A 24378-nucleotide genomic window follows, 5' to 3' on the forward strand; every position below is an offset into this window, starting at 1 on the left:
AAATAAATAAGACAATGATATGATCACCCAGGAAAACCAAACCGGTAAAAACCTGGGGAGGATTTGACCTAACTATCCTCAAGGTAAACCTGAATCCACTATCTTGAAAGAATCGAAGTTCATACAAAAGGACTTACAAGCACCCCCGCTCGACTTCCTAATACTACCAACCAGTAGAACTTACTGACACGACCACGTGCAAGCTCCGAATCCACGGACTCCTTCTTTCTTGGATTCCCACCAGCTACAAGCACCCCCGCTTGTGTATTCTTTAAGCTTTAATGGCAGCAACTATTTTGATTATCAAGGTGTAGAGAATATCTCCTCCTTGAAAACCCTAAGTTTGTGTAAAGGAAAGCTCCTCTAGATCTCACAAGAGATTTACACAAACCACAATATGAACAACACTAAAACGTGGCTAGGGTTTACCTTTTATACTTAGGACAAATAAGAAACCCTAAAAACGTTTTAAAGCAACTAGGGCTGAGTTGGAAAATTCTGCAGAAAAGCGATCTGCTCGAGCTTCAATCGATCGAGCCTAAGCTTCAATCGATCGAGTCAGGCCGAAAGTCACAGTGCTTTCTGCTTTACACTCGATTCCAACTTTACATTGACATACAACTTTGAGCTAGCTTTAAACACTTCTAAACACATTGTTTTGATCATGGTTTGCCAACAATATAAATTAGAGTTCTAAATACACAAAGTCCTAAACTTTAGAACCTAACAATTTTTTTTTAATAGTTTTATTTTTTTTTTAAATAATGATGATGTGGAAAAATGTGGAAGCTTGAAAAGTTTCGTTTTTATATATATACTAGTCGCTAACCCGTGCGATGCACGAGAATAGCTACGAGATGAGTTTCAGAGGAAAAATAGTAATGTTTTTTTATTTATTAGTTTTTTGTGAGAATGAATAAGAGATATAATGTTGCGTCTCTAATTTAATTTGTATTGTATATATAGATATAGATATAGATATATATATATATATATATATATAAGATAAATTGTAAAATATATACCAAAAGGTACCTATTGAAAGGTTATAACCATTCAAATTAGATTACCAAAAGGTGCCTATTGAACGAAGAGGCATTTATTGACCGAAGAGGTGTCTATTGAATGAAAATGTGCGTATTAACCGAAAAGACAAATGTTGAAAGGTCATAATCCTTTGGATATAAATAGTAGTTCATATTCATTTAGTAACTTCTTCTCAACTTCTCCTCTTTCTTTTTCTTAGAAACACAAGAAACTTGGTTGTATTTTCCAAAATTGTTATTTGTAAATGGGGGTTTTTTTTTTTTTTTTGGTTAAAAAAAGCGGAAAGGTTCAGGGATCAAACCGCACCAACAAACAAGAGTAGCAGCAATAATACTAAACAATTTTTTCATTTGGTAACTTCTTTTTAACTTTCTCTCTTTCACTTTTTTTTTTTTTTTTTTTTAACTTCTTCATTTGGCAATTGCCCCCTGACCCCGCCCAAATAGTGACAAATAATTTTGTAAGTATGAATAAAGACCAATAGATAGCATCAAAGATATTAAATTGTATTAACCGTAATCAGTACCTACTGGAAAAGAATTATAAAAATTGCTTCTTTGTATTCCATAATCAACAGAAAAGCATTTTTTTTATTAAAAAAAAAAGAAAAAAAAAATCAAGCCACATGCCCATATACCATTCACTTAACCCTTGGAACCTGCCACTATAACCGCAATTTCCTATTCAAGTGTGATATTGATATATCATTCACTTCTTTCTTATTACTTCAATTTTCTTTTACAATTTTTACGTATTTTTCTTTTATTTTTCTCCTCAATGACAGTTTTTTATTTTAATATATGCATCTTATGTGAAACAATGAGTAGATACTGAAACTTAACGGAAAAATAAAAAGGCACAATACTAAAACTTAACAGAATAAAGAAAAATCACAACTGTTCAGAGTTTTAAAGTATATATGTGGCATTAATTTATGTAGCCAATAAACAATATATGTACAAATCTTTGTGTGAATGTATATGAGAAAGAAAGTAAAACTTACAGATCAAATGAATACAGAATGGTTGATATAAAACTGACCAAGATAAAATGATGAACAACACGTAGAAGAAGCAATACAATCTTCGTGCACAACAAATAGAATTGTGTGTGTGTGTCTCTCTCTCTCTGAAGACCCTTATGAATGAATGAAAAAACTAACTTTTTAAAATGAAATGAGGGATGCCTATTTATAGGAACACTGACACCGGTTCGGAATAGGTGTAACTGTGAATAGACATATTGAAAAGGCATAACTGTTCAATGTTTTAAAATGTAAATGTGGCTGTAATTTATGTAGCCACGTGGTGTAATGAGAAGCAGTCAACAAAAAGTCAAATGTTTCGGCTATTAGTTATTATATATAGATAAAGAATAGGCTAGATAAATCTGGGAATAAACCTTTCACGTTTTGCACAAAAACACCCCCCTTTGACAACGTTCTTTTTTCTTTTTTGGTTTAGTCATCTTCTTTGTTTTGTTTTTTCTTCCAATCTTCTCATTAATTTCTCTTTTTTTTTTTCTTTTTTTTCATCGTTTTTTTGTCTCTTCTCATTTATTGTATGTGTTCTCCATTTTTTTTTTTTTTTGTTATTTGTTTGGGCTTTTTTCCTCTCATCAGATATATTTTTTTAAGCATTCGTCGTCACTTTTGGGTTGCTATATGAAAAAAAAAAAAAAAAAAAAAAAAAAAAAAAAAGTGCCTATCCATACACAAATTTCAAATAAAAATATAATTCATTAATTTTTATTATCTAATAGGGGTATGAAAGTGAATTTATATAAACTATATGTATTTGAATGAGATATATTTTTATTTGAACTATGATTTGATATATATATATATATATATATATATATGATTTTAGACAATCTAACTATGTTTTGACTTGTGGGTTCCAGTTAACTCAACTAGTAAAGTCTCTGATGGTTGTATAAGAGATCTGGGGTTCTATCCCCCTGCCTACACCAAAAACTAATTGGTGTTTTTGTCTGATGATAATGAGCTGTACTCTCTCCAAAAAAAACTATGTTTTGACTCTAATACCCAAATAATGGGGGTTATTCATTGGTATTCAATGGATTATAAGATAATTTCTTACAAATTTTTTAAAATATCAACTAGTTTTTTTCCAAAATGGTGTAAAATGCTTTTTCTATTTCATTTTAATATTTAACACAGGTTCTGGCTCCAGTAAAAGCATTAACAGTCCAATTCCCATAAAATCACTTTTGTTGATATCAATCATCAAATCAATGATGGGGTAGTACAGGAATTCATAAAACCAGCACTTACCTATTACTTCTGAACTTTCAAAATTATTCTCTTTCAGTCTTCTGAATCACCATGAGCTTAGCACTTCTACACCGGCAGTTCAATCTCTCTTCCTCCTCCGATGGTGTTATTGGTCTCTTTGTGAGGATTGCTCCTCTATAGCCCTGTATCATTTGTTTAATCCACGGTTAGTTTTCACCATTGTCATTTCTGATATTTCTCAATTCACTTCACTGTCTTCCTTCTTCATCCCCATCATCCTCATTGCTGTTAATGATGTCAAGAAATGTTTGTTTTACAATTCTGTCCTCCAAACTGTGGAAAGAGATGACAGCAAGCCTACCACCAGGTGCGAGGCAATCAAAACAAGAATAGAGCGAATCCTTCAGCGTCTTTAGTTCATTATTAACAGCTATCCTCAGAGCTTGAAACACCCTGGTTGCCGTCTTTATCCAACCTTGCCTCCCTCCTGTAGCAATCAAATTAAAATTGAAAGTTCAAAAACGTGTAAAAACACCTTTGAACGTTTAGACCTCCAAATTACAACTTAACCAATTCAAGCAATATGTCAAACAACTAGTGTGCGGAAACTTAACATATGCTATAATATGAAATTGGTTAAAACCTATCTAAGCCATAACAAAATAAAATCCACAGCAGATAATAAAAAGGCAAAGATAGAGAGGAAGGAAGATGCAAACACAAAGACAACACGCGATGTGTTATCGAAGAGGAAACTGAAGCCCTCGGCGTAAAACCTCTCCGCCGCCCTCCAAGCGGTAAACAATCCACTAGAAAATACAGTTGGGATACAAGGACAGCAATAGACCCTCCAAACCTAATCTATCCAGTGCACCTAAGCCCTCCAAGCTTCTTGCTCCAACGAGGTTACGCCAAACCTTTTTCTTTTCTAGCTTCCCGGATTCCGCTACTAGACCGTAGCATCAACCAATGAAGATTGGTTCCTTCCTAACTGCTTCCCAGAAATCCAAACAGCAGTCTCACAATAATGATGATGGTGAGAACCTGGTTTGGTATAATGCCTCTCAAGGATTTGACAATGGAGAGGAAGAGAGTTGAGGAATTTGAAGAGACTCTAAGGTAGAGATTGTGGGTGAAACAATCTGGTTTTTCTTTAGGGTTTCTCTCTCAAAATTCTCTCTGGAAGCTCTCTTTCAATCGTGGGTAAAATGGGTATTTATACTGGAGTGGGAGAGGAATGTGAAACGTCAGGTTTTACAAAAACAGGGGTGGCTCGCGGCTTGACTAAGTCGCGAGATCCAGTCGTGAGATAACCGTATAGCCAGTTGTCCTGTTTTGTCCTGTAGTGCTCCAGCTAGCATGACTGTTCATCTTCCAGCATGCTTGGCACGTGTGCTGCTTCTGGCGGCTTGCAGCCGCGAGTTACCCGCGAGTCCCAGCCGCGAGTCTCTGTTTTCTTGCACACTCTTGAGCAATCTTCACTCTATCTCACTCACTACCCTTACATCAAACCCACCTAAATACAGGGTTACTAAATGCTGAATTACAAGCAAATTTGGCACGGAATAAAGCCAATTAGATGATTGAATAAATTCAACCTTACAAAAATATTGACTTAAATGCTTTTCCCATTGTTAGTGGGGAGATTTTTTGAATCCCCTAGTTACGGGAAGAGATATGGGCCAAGTGCACAGTAGGCACATTACTTGTTTGGAGTGTTTCTAGTAAAGGTACCATATATTTAGAAGGGATATAGAAGGCAAAGTCAAAAGAAAACCACCATGGAAGAAGGGTAAGAAAACTACCTCTAGTCCCAGGAGTTGCATTCCGAATAAGATCTGCTACTTCGCCAGTTGTATGCAACCCACCATGTAATCGACTTTAACAATTTTTTTCTGAAGAGAGCGCCAATTGCTTTCCTCCCCATATTCCCGCAATATCCGTCCCACTTCAGTATCTGGCCAAGAATTTAAAACGTCTTCTGCTCTCAGACTTGCCTGTCATTGGCCTGTTCCAATCAGTTAATTAGACACAAATTTAAAATTAATATTTAGTGAGCAAACATAGGAAACAAAGAGACCAATTCACTCATTCCCCCAACAAGCAATGATATCGAATTACACCAAGACAATGCCTAGGGTGGAAAAAAAAAAAAAAAAAAAAAAAAAAAACATGTATATTGAAAAGGAAAGCAGAAACTGTTCATGGGAATTCTAGTATGGAAAACAGTGGTACAGAAATCTACACATCTAAGCATTTTTAAGGGGGGAAAAAGGTAAAAAAGATCAGAAAAAACTTTGCTCAACCTATAATTGAGGTGTCTGCATGCAGTATGTGGAACAAGATTGTAGGCTTGGCATAATGCTTTCTGGTGCCATGTAATCTAATTTTTAAGTAAATTAAAGACTGTCACTAGGTATGGATAATTTATAGCCTAATTTCCTTCAAAAAAAGGAAAGGAAGGAAAACTAAAGACCAAGAACACCTCCAAGAATTGTATTAGTGTGTTAATGGATTTATGTATCTGTTTCTTGTGTCAATACTCCTGCTTTTCTCACCAGAAAAACCCATTTCAGACATCATCATTAGTCACATGGTTCACTATAAAATAATTAAACCTTGAAGCTCCTTAACTCTTCCCCTTTTATTGTCCTATCTTCTTGGCATCAGCTTCCTAACTTTCTCCTTTGTATTTCAGATGTTAAGTGGCATCATGCACTCTGATCCTTTGATCCTCAAAAAGAGCTTTCTTCTCTCTTTTATCTTATTATTGTTATTCCTGAAACTTGTCTCATCTCACTTAAGCAGATAACTTACTAGTACTACTACTACGACTACTAGATCTCACAAATGACTTACTATTACTACTACTACTAACTGTTTGGAAAGCAAAATAACTTACTATCTAACAACTACTACTACTCACAAATGAGGCTATTTGAAAAGTAGAACAACATACTATCTAACTACTAGATCTCAGCTAGAAAGTCATATCCTTTCTCACCATTTGTGATTTAATTCATTAACAAATCCCACTTATATAAATAATAATAACCAAATTTCACTCTTACATATCAGACAATGTATATAATTAAAATATCTTCTCAGCCCTAAAGACTAAAGAGACCTCAAGGGCATTGATAGGATGACAATTATTTACAAGTTGTTGGAAAGCTTAAACCCACTACTTATTCTTTAGATTTCATTTCTTAAAATCTATTATTTCCATGTTATCTTTATCCTCTTTTTCAAACTGTAACACTACTTAAATCTAAGGCCAATGAGCTGTTGCTCAACGAGCACCTCCTCCCCTAGCAAGTGCTAAGTGGAAAGTGAGGTCCTAAGTTCAAGACCTACTGGGTGCGCATGTAACTTACTCAAAAATAAAAAATAAAAAATAAAAAGAGCCTTAAATGTAAGTGCTGTCTACATTTTTCTTTTAATGAAGAGCTGTCAAAATGCCAAAACAATGAAAAACCCACTTGTACTTGATACAAATAAAGTTGAAATATTGCTGACACTAATCACAGTTCTACCTTTTTAGTCTAAAGGAGTATTTTCAATTTGATGATTTCATCAAATAAATAAATAAATAAAGAGTAAATTCAACTATTGGTATTTTCTTGTCTTCATCAATGCATTTAATTGTTTTGATTGTACATCACTAAACTTCTTTGAGGCCTATCAGCTGAATATAATAAAGTTAAAAAAAATTAAAAAATAAAAAATAAAAATCTGTGGAGAGCCTTATTGTTACCTGAGGATCCATTCGCATATCAAGAGGTCCATTACCAAGTACACTGAACTCTCTTTCGAGATCGTTCACATGTCCGAAAGAGAAGGCATTCAAAACAAAATAATATTATGTAATGCATAGGAATTAGACTTCCCCCCAAGCAAAGAGCAAAGTACAAAACTGCCAATCTTAATTGTAGAAGACTGGCACTAATTAACGATGATGAAATAAAAAGAAAAGCAACCTGTTGCTGCTTTTTAAAAAGAAAAGCAACCTGTTGCTGCTTTTTAAAAAGAAAATGCAAAAAATGAAAAATATAATATAATATGATGGGTAAGAAATTGTGCAACATTTGGGCCTGACGGATTCAAAATCATGGGCCGACATTAAGCAGGGGCCCAAGGCTTAGCCTCGCTTGAAATGCTTGATACACACGTTTAAAATCCAAGGGAATCCCAGAAAATCAGGAGGTCCGCGCAAGGGCAATTCTAAAAGATCCGCCTTAATGAAGAGACTCACTCTATAAGGAAATATTTGTCCATCACGTTTGGGATTTCAGGAAGAAGAGTCCTACAAGGAGAAGACTTCTAGTCCAATGAGGAAAGACCGACTTTCTTCTACTATAAAAGCTTGAATACTCTCGCAAACCAAGGTACGCAAAAAACGCCCTCTCTAGCATTCTAGAGTTGAGAACAATTCTAACTTGATCGTCGGAGGGTATTTGGTCGACACCACACCGGTGCCCACAACGAGATCACTTTCTTTTTCTTTGCAGGTTGCTAGTTGTAGCGAGCGTGGACTGTGCGGCTCACTAGTGATTTCACGGCTTCATCATAATATAATATATACAAGAACCAAAAACCAAAATTGTAAAAGATGGAAAGCAACACAACAGTCAACAGCGACAGAAAGTAGAAATACGAAAGCAAGGTACAAGAAATGAGAATGTGGTTGAAAAGATGAGAATGATGGCTGTTGCTGCTTTAAAAAATAAAAAAATAATAAAAAAAAATAAAAAAAAAATAAAAAAAAAATAAAAAAAAAATAAAATAAAAAAAAACACAAGCTTTCAAAAAAACAAAAACTCTGAGATGGACGGCGAGATGATGACGGGATAAAGAACTCTGAGATGTTCTGCGGTGTCTCTGTGGATGGCGATCAGACCTGTCTCTCTTCTTTGTTCTTTTTGCGTTTGGGTGATTGAGTTAGTTTTAAAAAGGCACCTAACTCTCATGTGACTGTTTCATTAGTGTTTTAACATGAAACTAAATAGAGTATTAATTTGACAATTAAGAATAGTTTAAGGAGTAAATTGGCGATAAAAAAGTTAGAGGAGGGTGTTTTGGCCACTAATCCAATTAGGGGGTATACGGGCATTTTTCCTTATAAGAATACAACTATTTTTTCTATAATTTGTAGGAGTAAAGTTAACATCCTCTGCTAACTCTACCGTATAGAATTCTTTAAATCTTTACTCTTCATTTATCTAATAAAAGGTCAAAGTTTATAGCACTTCATCAATTCATTAATATAACCATAAATATAAAATAAATAAACTTACAAACTCAAACTTACTCCCACTTAAGGTGAAGGTGACCAAGAATTTAAAAGAAAAATATATATATAAATACATACATACATATATGAATTGGTATACCAATGATATGAAAGTTACAAAAGTTCGATGTTTTCAACAATATTTTACAATTTAGATTTAGAAGAATCAAAAGGATCATTTAAAAAGACTGGAATATGGAGAGAGTCTATAGACAAAAAAAATCCACAACTTTTGATCGATGTGGCAATTTTTTTTTTTTTTTTTTTTTTTGAGGAATTGATGTTGCAGATCATTAGTGGTAATTAAATAAAGAAATGATATTAATGGTGTTCATAACATTAACAGTGAAATATGTCATAAATTCCATCCTCATCACTGCTGTTTAGTGCCTCATCCCATTTTGTTTGGCATTGCCATTACTTTTTCACCAAAATGTTAAAACTGTTTATTTTTTACTGAAAATATTAAAACTCTTGAGCATATATGAATTGGTACATTCGGCACCTCCAAAATTGTTTTCTAATCCTTCGGGAGAGGGGGAGGGACTGCTTTGGCAAGGAGAAGGTGGTAATCAATAAATGTTGACCCTTATTTTAGTGGTTATATTAGTGGATTAATGATGGTGGCGGCTCTAGGATTTCTTTTTGAGAGGTTCATTAAGAAGCTTAAGTTAAATACTAAAATTTAATAAAAAAGAGAACCTAAATATATCAAAGGGAAAAAAAGGTACACGCAAATACATGAAGTTTTACAATTTTCTTCTACAAGTTTTCATTTTTTGAAATCTCTACATGATAATTCATTATGAGTTGTTATTATTTATTCAATTTAGGTAGGTGTAACCATTTTTTTTTTTAAAGTTTGTATACAATTTTTATTTTTATGCAATTTTCATTGTTTTTATAAAAATATTTAAAAACAAAATACATGAAGTTTTACAATTTCCTTCTACAAGTTTTTTTTTTTTTTGAAATCTCTACATGATAATTCATTATGAGTTGTTATTATTTATTCAATTTAGGTAGGTGTAACCATTTTTTTTTTTAAAGTTTGTATACAATTTTTATTTTTATGCAATTGTCATTGTTTTTATAAAAATATTTTAAACTGAATGACAAAACACAACCCACATGCATTGAATTAATTATTAACCCAAAGAGTAACACGCATCCATACATATATAAATAATACACTATGTGTTTACTTAACCAATCAAATGCTTAAATAATCACTAATTTTACTTTCTTTCTTTTTTAAATCACTAACTTTATAACAAGATATTGTTATAACCTGATAACAATACACACATATAATAAACCTTCTATATTTATTAATTATTAAATTATATAAATTTATATTATACACACACACACACATTCACACAAATGACATTATAACAAAATAAATAAATAATGCACACAATCAATATCAGACACACATTCACATACTTAATATATATATATATATATATATATAAAATATAAAAGTCAAAGTTGAGAAAAAGAAATCCGATTGGATTATTGTTGTTATCTAACTTTGCGCCATGTATCCTATTTAAGTATTTTTCAATTTTTAGTCTTGGTGAGTTAATGTTGTGCAAAAGATAAAGAGTCTAATATAAATAAACCATCAAAAACCCAATAAAAAAGAAAGAAAGAGAAAACTTGTGTATATCCAGAAAAAAAATAACTAAAATAAAAAAATAAGAGGGAGAGAGAGAGAGAGAGTAAAACTCATCAATGACTTAAAAAAATAATTCTTATACAAGGTATAATTTGAACTTATATATATATATGTGGGGCCCAAATAGTTCGTGGGCCGGGCCCGTTTATCCGTGAAGGGGGCCAGAGGTCCAAGCCAAGGAAAGGCTATAGTCCAAGCTCGGTGGGATAACCTTGCAATTCAGCCGAGGACAGTTCCGTCCTCGGCAAACCCAACGTCCCACCAAAGAGAGGAGCAAAAACGGTATAAGACTAAGTTTGAAAGAAAATCTAAAATATCTGTGGAAAGCTGCCCTTACTACCATTTAATGTTCTGCACCTGACGGAGCCGAGTTCTTTGGCTTTTACAACCACCCCCAACGACTTTGGGTATGGGCTGATGGGACAAGTATCAGTCTTGGAAAATTTAATCCTACACGTGGGCGAAGGACAGTGGACACGGGCTAATATAAAAGGAACAGTGAGTAATCTATAGAGGGGGCTGGGAAAAATTGCCAAGAAACCAGAGCCTCCCAGCCCACCTCCAGGAGAAAGACACCAGGGGTGTAGGTCCCTTAACCTTGTATGAACGCCATGAAAAACCCACCACCTGGTGATCAAGGCCTAGCCTTTCAAACCCACGCTCTACAAATGATATTGTTTGGGCCTTTTCACGTGCGAATCCAACATAGTTAGGTTCGTTACGATTCGTGTCCTTACAATTGGCGCCGTCTGTGGGAAAGGCTTGTGTGTTGGCACAGACGGTGGGTTGAGAGAGTTCCCTTGTCATTTCTAACCATGGGTTATAGAGTTCTAGTATAAAGTCCTTTTAGGGGCTACGTTTATTAACTAGGGGCTTGGCTGAGGAGCTACCTCCCCTAAAACCAAGGTCCCCCGTAACGAGTAAACTAGGCGCTTGGTAGCGTTGATCGTAAGGATAAACTCTAGGGGCTTGGCTGAGGAGCTACCTCCCCCAAAGCCAAGGTCCCATGCAAAGGGAAAACTAGGTTTTGGACAGAACCAAGGCATTGCATAGTCCTCGGACTCAAGCCTATGGGAAAACCAACTACCTGGATGTGGAAAACTAGGTTTTGGACAGAACCAAGGCATTGCATAGTCCTCGGACTCAGCCTATGGGAAAACCAACTACTGGATGTGGGAAAACTAAGGTTTGGACAGAACAAGGCATTGCAAAGTCCCCTCGGACTCAAGCCTATGGGAAACCAACTACCTGGATGTGGAAAACTAGGTTTTGGACAGAACCAAGGCTTGGCAATAGTCCTCGGACTCAAGCCTATGAGAAAACCAACTACCTGGATGTGGAAAACTAGGTTTTGGACAGAACCAAGGCATTGCATAGTCCTCGGACTCAAGCCTATGGGAAAACCAACTGCCTGGATGTGGAAAACTAGGTTTTGGACAGAACCAAGGCATTGCATAGTCCTCGAACTCAAGCCTATGGGAAAACCAACTGCCTGGATGTGGAAAACTAGGTTTTGGACAGAACCAAGGCATTGTATAGTCCTCGGACTCAAGCCTATGGGAAAACCAACTACTTGGATGTGGAAAACTAGGTTTTGGACAGAACCAAGGCATTGCATAGTCCTCGGACTCAAGCCCATGGGAAAACCAACTACCTGGATGAGGAAAACTAGGTTTTGGACAGAACCAAGGCATTGTATAGTCCTCGGACTCAAGCCTATGGGAAAACCAACTACCTGGATGAGGAAAACTAGGTTTTGGACAGAACCAAGGCATTGCATAGTTGCATAGTTCTCGGACTCAAGCCTATGGGGAAACCAACTACTTGGATGAGGAAAACTAGGTTTTGGACAGAACCAAGGCATTGCATAGTCCTCGGACTCAAGCCTATAGGGAAACCAACTACTTGGATGAGGAAAAACTAGGTTTTGGACAGAACCAAGGCATTGCATGGTCCTCGGACCCAAGCTTATGGGGAAACCAACTACTTGGATGAGAAAACTAGGTTTTGGACAGAATCAAGGCATTGCATAGTCCTCGGACTCAAGCCTATGGGAAAACCAACTACCTGGATGTGGAAAACTAGGTTTTGGACAGAACCAAGGCATTGCATAGTCCTCGGACTCAAGCCTATGGGGAAACCATTACCTGGACTTTAAGATCTATCCGAGGAAAACTCTCCACTAGCAATTGGGTTAGTTCCTAAATTGTGAGGATTATCAAGTCTGTTTTCGGATCTGCAGCACCAAAGGGATCGATGTAGTATGGAGCAATAGGTCGCCTGAAAAACAATCTGAGTTCTCTACTGCTTAGACAACCCCTCGGAGGGATTATTCAGAGATTATCATTCTCAGACGATATTCTCGCCCTCATCCCAGAATATCCAATTGTTACCTCGGTTAGTTTCCTAAGTTTAACTTACTATGAATTATCGTTGTAATGCTTGGTAGTGTTGGTAAATTAGAATTAGTTGGATTATGTTCCAAGGTTTCCCGCTCTAAGTATCATTGAATAAACACACACATGGAGCACACCCTTCCACAAAGTAGTGTTGCAAAAAGAATAGTATTCAAAACAAGTAAATAAATTTCCCTTTTACTAAAACGAAGAAATAGCACAGCATACAATGAAAAGCTGGAATCAGCTTATGTCAAAGCTCACTACATAATAGAAAAGAAAGATACAAGAGAATAAGATAAAGCCGAGGAGGTAGTACAGAGGAGAGGTCGGCTACTGCTTCAAGACCTTATTCTTCTTCAGTGCTTTTGCATGCCCATAACTCAGGCAGCAAAAGAACCCGACTTGAGCCTCACACCGCAGAAGGAAAGGTGCAAGGAGCCGGAAGTTGAGGAGCCTTTACCAAAAATTTGCCTGCAACAAGGCAGAGGCGCTGGTGGCGGAGAATTTTTCTTCTGACACACCAAAATTCTGGCATGAACAGAACCTGCTTCGGATTTTGACTAAAAGAGGGAGAAACACCCTTTCCCCTCTGTCAAACTGGAATATTCTCTTGAATTTATGCCTCCTTTGCCCGTACCTCACTATCTGGAGTCTCAGGAGGACACGGAGCCTTTGTGGCGGAGAGAGTTCCTTTGCCCCAACCCTCGCCTCAAACATGATGTACTAGGAGAGGAAACTGAAGGATTTGTGTGAAAGTAAAGCAACTTTCTCTCCTATTTATTTAAAAGATAATGTGGAGGCATTTAACTCACGCAGCGTCCCAAGGAACGCTACAGACAAAACGTCTCCGGCTCGATTTCCAATGCCGTCTACAACCCTGAGATTAAAGGAGCCTCGTGAAGGCGCACCTCGAACACTGAGACGCCAAAAAGTACCGCGTGACCTAAGACTACGGAAATGCCCCCTAATTTGTGGGCCCAGTAAATTCGCGGCCCAGGCCCGTTCAGCATAGGGGCCCAAGGACAGAACCAAGGCCTTGCATGGTCCTCGGACTCAAGCCTATGGGGAAACCAAGTACGAAAAATAAAAATTACAAGTGTTGGACAGTACCAAGGCCTTACATGGTCCTCGGACTCAAGCCTATGGGGAAACCAACTGCTCGGATAGGGAAAGTCCTCGGCCCAAATGCTGTAAAATGTTAAGGCCAATAAAAGTGTTAGGATGATGGTGGGGCACTCCACTATTCAGTAGCCTCAGGGGGCTGTTCATTTTGGCGAGTGATATTTCCTCGGACGATTACTTCCTACACCACATCGAGCAATTAATTAACATCTCGGCTAGTTTTGGGGTAAGTATCCTTTTTCTCAGGTCGACGGTATTGTGCCGGGCTGACTGGGAAAGCTTATCATAATGCCTCTTTCTTTTCCTGCCTAATGGGATTTTCAACCCTAAGTACTATTCGTTTGGTCCAGTATTATTAAACCGGATTGTTTTTATAAACGCCGAGCAAGACCTTTTTTTTAAAACTGGGACTTTGGTCCTAGGCGTCGATCACGGTTTAAGAATAAAAAGAATTCACACGGTTGTATATCATTGCATTGCGCTATTATTTCGAGAATATAAAGATAGAACATGAAAAATAAAATGATAACAATTTTTATTAATACGAAAAATTATTACAACGTACAAAGAGGGGCTCAAACAAGCCTATACAAAATGTGAACTGCCTAAGCAACGATAACATCTGCAGTACAGATAAGTAAACAGTCAGGCATCTTTTAAACTCGTCTTCAAAGTCTCTCCAATCTCTGCCTCAATACTGCTCATATTATGATAAGAACCTTCTTTGGAAAAAGATGAAGGAGGAGGAAATAGTAAGGAAGAAATCAATGAAGAAGATGGAGGAGATGAATGAAGAAGATGGAGGACATGAGTAAAGAAGGAGGAGAAGAAGAGAGAAGAGATGAAAAGAAAGAAAAGGAGCAAAAAAGGGAAAAGAGAAAGCACCAGAATGGATCTGGTGCTGGAAAGACTAAGAAAGGGAGGCGGAGAGGGCCACCAATGAACAAAGAGAAGAAGAAGCAGAGACACTTAGTCCCTGCCTCGGTCCTGACTCCTAACACGCTGGGGCCATACTAGGTATGCTCATAGGAGAGCAGTTGGTACTGATGATGGGTGTTCTCGACTCAGTCACGCCGAAAGTTTGACGTGACGAGTCCCTGTTTCGGATTTTGACTGAAAGAAGGTGAGGTTGATTTTGAGTCTTCGCCATCCCTGTCCCGATCGAGCCATAATGAGCTTTATTTGAACGTGGCGTTTACGGGAGGAGTATGGCTCCTGCATCACTCGTTGTTATGGTAAAGTGTATCACGATTTAGTGTATAAACCAGTGGGTAAAATGAACCCTAGGGGAGGCCAAGTATTTCAAATCTCAGAAGGATGAAAAGGGATTATTTACAAAAACAATAACCTCCTCCCTTCTTTCTTATACAGAGGGCGGAGCGGGGGGCATTTAATAGGTACAGATCTCCAAGGGAATCTGCAAACACAAACATGCCGGTTCCACTTCTCTACCTCATCAAAACAAATAGTCAAATTAAAGTAGTTCCGTAAATAGAGGTCATTAAAAGCGCGTTTTGAATACCCAAACGATAAGAACGCATCAAGAGTAAAGTCAAAAGACTGTCTCGCAGACCGGTGCATTTCTTGGGCAGATGAAAAGCCGCCAGCATTATTAATAGGCCGAATTGACTAGGCCGTAGGAAGAGGCTCGGTGTTACCGAAACCCCCCTTTGGGCCGTAGGAAGAGGCTCGGTGTTACCGAAACCCCCCTTTCCAACCAGAAGGTTGGACAGCAGGGTTTTGAGGGGCTATTGTGGGGCCCAAATAGTTTGTGGGCCGGGCCCGTTTATCCGTGAAGGGGGCCAGAGGTCCAAGCCAAGGAAAGGCTATAGTCCAAGCTCGGTGGGATAACCTTGCAATTCAGCCGAGGACAGTTCCGTCCTCAGCAAACCCAACGTCCCACCAAAGAGAGGGGCAAAAACGGTATAGGACTAAGTTTGAAAGAAAATCTAAAATATCTGTGGAAAGCTGCCCTTACTACCATTTAATGTTCTGCACCTGACGGAGTCGAGTTCTTTGGCTTTTACAACCACCCCCAACGACTTTGGGTATGGGCTGATGGGACAAGTATCAGTCTTGGAAAATTTAATCCTACACGTGGGCAAAGGACAGTGGACACGGGCTAATATAAAAGGAATAGTGAGTAATCTATAGAGGGGGCTAGGAAAAATGGCCAAGAAACCAGAGCCTCCCAGCCCACCTCCAGGAGAAAGACTCCAGGGGTGTAGGTCCCTTAACCTTGTATGAACGCCATGAAAAACCCACCACCTGGTGATCAAGGCCTAGCCTTTCAAACCCACGCTCTACAAATGATATTATTTGGGCATTTTCACGTGCGAACCCAACACAGTTAGGTTCGTTACGATTCGTGTCCTTACAATATATAATTATGATTGTTTTTTATTGTACCGTGCATATGCACAGACTATACACTAGTTTAATTATAATAAAAACAGAACTCACAAATGCATGCTCTTTACTCTTAGAGTTGGAGAGAGAGAGAGAGAGAGAGAGAGAGAGAGAGAGAGAGAGAGAGAGAGATTTGTGATCTATATTGTTAGTTGGTTTTGGGATAGGCTGATTTGTACTGTTGTTTGGTTCTTGGCTCTTGGCTAGACTGAACTACGTTAGCATGTGCAAGATCTAAGTTAGGGTGTGCAAAAATATTTTTAAAGGTAAATTAAACTAATAAAAAAATATTATATATATATATATATATAATATTTGAACCCCAATATTATATATATATATATATATATATTTTATCAAGTTAGGGGATTCATTTGAACCCCCAGAAGAACAAGTAGCGTGGCCCCTGATTAATGAAATGGTATAATCTTAAGTTCTTAACATTTTATTATAAAAGGAGGGAAGTGATTTAAATAACTTTATATGGTAGAGTTACCTCATAAACACCAAGAAATATATACATATATATATATATATATAAATAAATATATATATATATATTTATATTTATATATATTATTTATCTCTATATTTTTTTCATTATTCTTAATTCATAAGCCAAATTTCATGTTAATCAAATATTATTTACTTTCATATATAAACTCATGATTTATATATAATTTTAAAATATAAAACAATAAAAAAAAAATTACAAACATAGTATATAGATGAGATAGTTATTGATCATTAATCGTTTTAAAAAATGTGATCTAACAATAAATTTTTCAAGATATATATGTAATAAAAAAATTATTAAATATTGTAATATTTTCAAAACTTATATATAATTTAAACCCAACTCATCTTATGAGTCATGACTCCTCTTGTTACACATGATCTATGCATCAAGGTGTGTATAAAACATTGGAAAGTAATATTAGTTGTAGATCAGCATCAAGGTATGTATAAAACTTTTGAAAGTAATAACACTCACTTGCCAAGAGAATAGGAATTTTGACAATTTGCAGTTTTTCCTATAAATTTAACTCGATAAATCTAAAAGGCTATTAGTGGCACGATCTTTTTTTCTTTTGATCATATATATAAAGTAAAAGTCTTCAACAATCTGTTCCTATACTTGGGAGGGTGAGAAATAATCCTCTCTCAATCTCTTTCTCCCAATTTGCAATGGCAAAAGGGTCAGTAACTATGTACTTCACTAAGTTCTACAATGATTTTTTAATGTACTTATTTTTCATCTATTTTTGAGTTTCTCTTGTTCCGCTTTGCATTATTTCCTAATATAACATGCATTTATTATGAATGTATTACAAATATAGACTATTCATGCAAATATATATATAAACTAATCGCTAACCCGTGTAATGCACGGGAAAGCTATTGACTATGAAAAAAAAATCCAATAATGAGTAAAGAATTTAAATTTACAACTTTTTGCCACAACTTTAACGTGGCAGTGGTAGAATGTTGCTTATGCACTAAAAATTATTTATAATAAAATCTAAGAAATTTAGAAATAGAAAATTGGATTAATAATATGCATATTACAGACATTTTGCTAGTTAGTATTTAAAAAAGAAAATGAAGAAATACTTAACTTCTATGCTTTTCTCAATCCCACTTAGTCGTAGTGATAACAATATAGACAATTCAAATATTAAAATTATAACACCTAATTCCATTATCTTTTATGTTGAATCCAAACAAATAATCAATCAACCAAAAATTGTAGCTTTAATTAAGAAAACAAAAAATCACATGAACCCAAATAAAAAGTATTTAAGGTAAAGAATTAAGATCAACTTACTGAGATGTAAATACCAAAAACCCCAAGACTTAAAACTTCCAAATTTATAGAATCCCCAAATTCTACTTCAAAACCAAATAAAACCCGTCAAATTCAACAAATTTATATATAACATACCAAATAAAAATTTATCCCTAGGCTGAAAGACATAGGTTGTAGTTTTGATTTTTCTCCAAAAAAATAAAGATGCTTCATATGCCATATACAATATAAAATAATTCATAGAAATTTCAAACCAAAAACCAAACCCACGAAAACAATGTCAATATAAATATGGAGATTAACCCAAATACTCAAAAGAAAATCAATTCTAAACATAATAAAAGAATAAGATAGAAAGAAAAACTCAGGCACATATGAAAGCAAATAAAAAATTCAACATAAAAGATAAAATTTATTAATAACAATATAAACAAATATCCACATATGTTGAATTGAAATTCATTAATAATAACAATATAAACAAATTCGAAACACATACCCACGGTGGTAGACTTGGCTTGGCAGCAGGCTGAGGGGTTGTAGTGGCTGGAGGGTTTGTTTTCTCCATAATGTTCCATCGAAACCACAACAGTACACTTACAGTATAATTCACAACCAAACATGGTCAACCAATAAATAAAGTTCACGAACAGACAAACTTTCATGAAATCTCTTTGCATAAAAAAACTCATATATATAATTATATATATATATACCAGTATATGATCTCCCCAGAAGAAGCTCTACACACGTGAACAGCATGACCCATGTTCTCCAACACACTTCTGTACGGACCCCCAGCCCCAAAGAACCCAGGGAAGCAAACCCACCTCGAATCTGAGTCTGAGCCCACCATATCATCATCCACCTCCTTGTTCTTTATTATCTTATTATTTTCTTGAACCAGCTCATCAAACTGCTCTCTCAGCCTCTCGTGACTCGCCTCCAAACTCTGGAACTGATCCACCTGAGCTTGGTACAGAGCAGTTTCTGATTTATCTCCAGCCATGGAGGTCCCCTGGACATGTTAAGTTTGGAGTTTGGACTGAGGGTTTGTTTTCTCCATCTGGTTTATATGGTTGGGTTGTTGAAGGGTACTTAGGGTTTGTTTTCTCCGTCTAGTTTATATATATATGATAATGATAAGTTTGAGTTTAAGTCGTATTGGTTAGATAGATAGAGTTTTACTCCTTGTTAAACAAAAATAATTTTATTTTAAAAAAATAATAATGATTTATTTTTTAAATATTATGTTGACGTGGAAAATTGTGGGAGTTTTAGAGATTTCGGTTTTATATATATATATATATATATATAGATTAATTATATGATTGAAATGAAGTCTCCATGTTCTAATAGTTTTTGGAGCAGATAATAATTTATTATGGTATTAAATTAAGGGTGCATTTGGATAAGTTATTGCAAAATGGTATTTTGGATTTAAAATAAGTGTTTATAAAAAAGTTTAGAATAGTTACTATTACAAAACAGAGTTTTAGATTTTAAAAATATGCTTTTAAATTCTCAAAATGCTTAACTAAATGGACTCTAGGATAGAGATATATATGTAATGTACAATACATATACTATTCAGGTTTTGAATTGAAGTATATTTGAATTAACATTTGCGAATTGTAATACACATCAGGCTAGATGGCAAAGTCGCAATTATAACTGGTGAGGCAAATATAAAATATAAAACAATTTTAAATTGGTATTTGTGAGTTGTAAATTTTGAACTTTGAACTTTGTTTATGTATTTGTATTTTGGTATTTTGCCTTCTATTCGCAGTTTCACTAATTTGTGTCAAAAAAACAAAAAACAAAAAAAAAAAAAAAAAATTCCCAATGTTCCTTTAATATAAATTATGAATTATAATTATAGGTATTTTTTAGTATATTATTTTTAATCAGAAAGTAAGATCTTACGATCCTCGTGCCGATCTTATGATCCGATCTTTGAACCCTTTCACCAATCCCTTGTAGAATTTCAATCCTAATAACCTTGGTAAAAATATCATGTTGGTCCTTATGTTTTTGGGGTCACTTTTAATTTGGTTTCTATATTTTAATATGAGTCAATTTGGTTTATGTTATTTTCAAATTGCAGCCATTGTTATCATGCTTAAAGGCTTATAAAGTAATATTAAAAAAATTTTAATTAACATTAAAAAAAAAACCACCTAGTATTTTCATAATTAAAAAAAAGGTCCAAAAAAAAAACCATTTTAATAGTTAAAGGCATTTTGTTATCAAAAATAAAAAATAAAATAGTTAAAGGCATTTTTGCCAGGCGACATCGAGTTCTTATTTCCCATGAAAGTTTTGATTTCAAATAGGAATATATATGTAATTTTAATGTACAACATATATATTATTCATATTAAAAAAAAAAAAAAAACTCAAGGAACACACGCGAAACGCTGCCGTATCACACAACGGCAATCAAACTCACGTGCTAGTGTTACCGATAAACCTCACACGTATAAATACTTATCCAAACGGCACCGTTTTACTAACAGTTTAACCTCCACCATTCCCGCGAATTTGTTAGCTATCTCATAGCGAATTTGTTAGCTGTCTAATAGCTCATAGAATAGCTAATTCCCACGAATTTGTTAGCTATAGCTATGAGATAGCTAACAAATTCATGGGAATTAGCTTTCTCATAGCTACCATCATTACTGCTATGACTAGCATAAATATCTCCGTAACTACCTCTAAATCTCCCGCGAATTTGTTAGCTATCTCATAGCTACCATCATGATGGTATACCAACATCAACGTAATAGATTATTTAAGCAACCAATACAGAAATGAATAATACTAAAGCTACAGCCTATTTTACAGACCACTAGTTGATGTTATGAGTTATTATTGATAAATAAAAAAATAATTTTAATGATAAGTCCAGATAAGAGCTAATAAAAATAAGCCATATCAATAATTTGTAAAAATATTATAAAATAATTTGTGGCTGTAGACTTTAATTAACACATGGTACACAATTAGACTTTAATTAATATTCAATTTGAAATTTGATTGAATTTTCTCTCAATTTTTTCTTTATGATTTTCAGTGGTAGTTTCAGGAAAATTTTTAGGGGGATCGTTCAAATTCGTGTTGAAGAACTTAATAATTAGGATGATAAAATGAGATCTTTTCCGAAGGAAGATTTTTTAAGTTAACACAAGTTCTCTTAAAAAATGAACCTTAAGGTAGAAGATAAATTTATTCATAATACTAGTAAGAGAATAAATGATAAATTATAAATTCATTAGGCATATTGTTTCTTGAGAGATGCTACGTCTACAACATTTCTACAACATTTTTACAACAAATCACAGGTGGTTAGTGGTTATTGGTTCAAATTTCAAACTAACGCTAAGATTACTTTTTTACCCCAACAATAACAACTAGTAACAACTTGCCATTTAGGATTTGTTGTAAAAATGTTGTAGAAATGTTGTAGACATATCATTTCTCTTGTTTCTTAGTATAATGAAAATATTAATTATTTTTGCAAATATAAAATCTTGGAAATCATCTATAGCCTCTTATTATAATAAAGTTATTAATTATTGTTATTAAATAAACTTTAATTATTATTGATTAGATATATACTTAAATTTATTATTTATTAGTTTTTGTCTCTTTACTCTTTTCGATTCTTTTATTTAACAATTCAACTCAACTTTGACAACTTATTGGTATTTGTAATTCATTAAGAACTTTTATGGTGTCTTTTGCATTACTCTATTAACAATTCAACAAAATAATTTAATCATTAAAAAAAAAAAAAAAAAAAAGTCTTCACATGCCACTTCCACTATCTTACACATAATTTGTTTTTTAGTGTATACACTTTACTATCCACTTACTTTTTTGAGATTTAAGATCAATAAATTACTAATATTTTTTTGTTGGGCTTGCTAGATTTTTATTTTAAAAAAAAAATAGATCAAATTAATTTGTTGTTGGAATTTTTTAAAAAAATAAAATAAAATTTAGGAAGGCCAAAATAAAATTTGGTGTTGAATATAAATTGGTTTGCCTTTTGGGCTTCTTTTAGGGGTTCAAGTTTTTATTTTAGGACGATTAAAATAAATAATTTTAAAAATATTATATATAAAAATATTGACAACTTGGCGCAACCCCTGGTGATTTTCTCAATATATGTGTGTGTGTTTTTTTTTTGGGGGGGGGGGGTGTGGGGCACTATTGTCTTGCATTTAGGCATTTTCATATAAATGGTACTCCCTCCATCTCAAATTGTTTGGCCTGTATTCCATTTTGGGATGTCCCAAAATAATGTCCTGTTTGAAAAGTCAAACACCATTAATTTATTAACATTCCCTTTATACCTTTAATTTATTTGTGAGAGCATTTTTTAAAAAATTAAAAAAAAAAAAGTTAAAACCTAAATTTTGAAATCCACTCTACATGTCATCTTTATTCAAATTATGTTAAAAAATAATTTTTTGATAAATTTGTTTAAAGGTAATTTAGGAAATTTTTAACATTTTTTAGAGAGATAAGACAGTCAATAATGCTTCCCTAAATAATTGGATTTTTCTAACTGGGCCAAACAATTTGGGAATGAGGGAGTACATGATAGTACAATAGATTATTGTTGTTTTTACTCACGACATTTGTCTTCAATATAGGTATTTTTTTATGGATTTTTTTTATTATTATTTTTTTTTTTTTTATGGCCAGAAAATTTTATTAACAGAAACACAAGCTATAGCGACAAGCCAACCTCACCCCTCACAACGGAAACAAAACAAGGGGGGATGTTGCCTACAACAAAAGAACCAAAAAAATTACAATCTAAAGACCATTTAACTAGAGAGTGAGGAGCATAATTACATTGCCTATTTACCCAGCAAACTGAAATGCTTGGGGAAGTTGCCAAGAGAGCTCGAGCATCAGCGATGGTGGACTCTTGATATGCCAAGGAGGGGCAGATTCATTGTCAGACAGAGATTGGCACAAATCTGGGAATCTAACTCAACACACATGGCCTCAAAATCCAAATAGGATGCTATGGATAACGCCCACTTCAAAGCCTCAGCTTCAGCCTAGAGAGAGAGGGTGGTTTTCACTTTCTTTGAACAAGCAAATACAAGCTCCCCTCACTAGTCTCTAGCAACAACTGCAATGATAGAGAAATGCAGGCCCACAGCTACATCAACATTAATCCAAGTTGAGTGGGGGGAGGGGGGGACCAATGTTGAGAATGAGCTGAGCTATTCAGGCTGCGAAAGCCAATGTTGATGTTGCAACAAATTGCAAATTTAGTTCTGAACAAGGTCCTAACCTAGTAACCTGCAATTTCTTTTTTCCCACCTAACTTGCATTTGATTGGGTAACAAGTACTTAGTTTAATGTAAATAAATAATGTCTTCAAAAAAAAAAAAAAAGTACATAAATAATGAGATTAAAATTCAAAAATGCTACCAGTTAATTTTCAAATTCAATGATAAGAGCCATACTTATAAACCAGTAAACATTAAACTCAAATTCTCACATATTAAGGCAGAAGCTTCCATTGTGTTCTTTTAGGGTTTTTTTTTTTTTTTTTTTAAATAAATAATAATAATAATACAAATCAGAATCGGGCAATACCTGAACCTAGCCTGATAATTTTGAGTTCGGGAAAAATCCGGTCCATTCTCTTTGTCCAAGATAAATCGGGTAATATCCAACACTTTTGGATTAGGTATCTATTACCCAGTGGGTTTCAGCCATCCCTACATGCAAGGACGGAACCAGGATTCAAACTTAGGGGGGCCGAAGTTCTTTGTTCAAAGATTTTAAAAAATTAAAATATCAATATTAGAGGTTGACAAAGTTGCATTATTAGCATTAATTTATTAATTATTCTTTGTATTTTTTCTTTTTTTAAAAAATTTAATAATAGGATTTTATAATCAAGAGTTTTGCAAGTTAATTGACACATCTTAATATTTTTAGGGTCTAACTAATGTGTGGATGAAGCGATCAATATGTGGCATAAGAGTCTATAGCCGTAAGGGTGGAGTTATTTGAGAGGGACATAGAGTTCTCAAGTGAGAGGGAGAAATTGGGCAAAGGTTATTGGGTTTTTGTGATTTTTTTTCTAGGATCTGTAATTGATTTGTTGTTGTAGGGTCACGATTTGGGGCCCAAGCCCAAGTAATATGGGGTCTTGGTCCAAGGAGCCCAGAAACAATGAATTTGTAGAAAATGGGTCGTAGAACTAGGTCCTAGCAAGTTGGACAACGGTTGGTATTGGGCTATACAACGATTAAACACAAGTAAAACACGTTGACATCCATAGATTTTCAGTCCGAGGAGGTTAAATGAATATAT

The 24378-nt window shown here is 34.7% G+C and overlaps 1 pseudogene; it reads right to left on the bottom strand.

Moving 5' to 3' along the window:
- Positions 1–3242: 3242 nt before the first annotated feature.
- On the bottom strand, positions 3243–19030 carry LOC115952011 (annotated as a pseudogene).
- Positions 19031–24378: the final 5348 nt, after the last annotated feature.

The sequence above is a fragment of the Quercus lobata genome, chromosome 7 (genome assembly GCF_001633185.2).
Source record: "Quercus lobata isolate SW786 chromosome 7, ValleyOak3.0 Primary Assembly, whole genome shotgun sequence".
In the NCBI taxonomy this organism is placed as follows: Eukaryota; Viridiplantae; Streptophyta; class Magnoliopsida; order Fagales; family Fagaceae; genus Quercus; species Quercus lobata.